Here is a 1686-nt window from a genome sequence, read left to right as displayed (position 1 = left end):
GAAGAATGGTCCGATGATGCCTCCAGCCCAAAATTTGCACCAAACAGTGACACGTTGTGGATATTTTGCCCGATATGCTATTCCATACATAACCTTATACTGTATACTTTATGAATCAATACAAATTTACAATTTTTAATTATAAACCTGTGTTTTCTATCAAAATTACTTCTTGCGTGAATTTTGGGACACCCTTTATAAAAGCCTAAGCAATCAAACAAACGACTGAACAACTGGTCGACCAGTTGCTATAATGTTCACTGACCACCAGGGGGCAGATGCTCAACGCAGGAGCTGCCCCTGGTGGTCAGTGTGCTCCCACAATCAACCTCCCATGGCCAGCCAACTTCCCACAGTCCCTTCCCCCTGCCGTCTGGCCAACCTCCCACAGTCATTCCCCCCAGCCAACCACACCCCTGCTTCCCCGATTGTTCCCCATCACCAGCCAGGCTGAGGGACCCCACCCATGCATGAATTCATGCACCAGGCCTCTAGTTTATTAATAAAAATGTTTTCATGATTGTAAGTATAATCTATAATCAGATATTGCATTTCTACTTTAGTCAAAAGAAATCTATTGGGGGAAAAACAGATATCAAGATGGTAGTTTTATAACAAACCTTATCAATAATTACAAAAAATTAATTTTATATGAATTCAATACCCACTGCCTGTCTTCTACACATGTCAATTAAAATCAAGGAGACTATTACCACTTTAATTTTTCCATATCTCTGTTGATTAAGGTGTATTTTTTTTAATTTACTGAGAGAAGAGTTTTAAAATCTCTAATGTAATTGTGGATTTGCCAACTACTTTGCTACTACATATTTTTGAGTCATGTTTTGATACACTCTTAGTAGATGCAAATATTTTTAAGATTATTATGCCTTCTTGATAAAGGAAGATATTTATCATTAAGACATGCAATTACTTATCCTATTAATAGCCTTGTCCTGCAGGCTACTTCTTTTATATCAATTTATCAACTTACATTTACTATGGATTTAGGTTTCAGTTTAAATTTTTTACATTCTTTTCTTTTAATCTATTTGTCTTATATTTAAAGAGTATTTCTTGCAGATAGCATTTAATTTTTTCACCCAAAGTGGCCATCTCTGATGTAGTTGGAAAGTTTACACTAATTACTTTTAAAGAAATTTGTATATTAGAGTATAAGGCAAATATGTTGTTGTTTACTTTTGCCATATATGTTCGCCGCCCCCCCCCCATTTTTCTTTACTGAAATTGGATATATCAATATAAACAAGGTTTTAATATAAACACACATGCATATTTATACGCACCCCAACACATGTGTGCACACACCTTATATCATGTTTGTGTATAACACACACATATTTTCTGACATGAGCCACTGAATTACATATAAACAGTGAAATCCCTGTCATAATTAGCATACCAAGCATAGAGATTGACTTCTAAACACCATTTTCCTCTCCCTACTGATAGGAAACAGGTGCGTGAATTGAAAAGATAGCTAAAATGTAACTAAAAATAGATTAAACAATGAAAAAGAAAACATGGTAAGAACTGAAAAATGTAACAGAAACAAAGAACATACAAAGATAATAAAAACCAATAGGTTTAAATCCACTCTATCAAGAATTAAATTTTAAGAATCTCCAAGTCCAGAGATATTCATTCATTCAATGGTGAACTGCA

The sequence above is a fragment of the Myotis brandtii genome, unplaced genomic scaffold (assembly GCF_000412655.1).
Source record: "Myotis brandtii unplaced genomic scaffold, ASM41265v1 scaffold103, whole genome shotgun sequence".
NCBI classification, from domain to species: domain Eukaryota; kingdom Metazoa; phylum Chordata; class Mammalia; order Chiroptera; family Vespertilionidae; genus Myotis; species Myotis brandtii.
The sequence above is the reverse complement of the archived record's forward strand: the minus strand, read 5'-3'. Positions refer to the sequence as shown.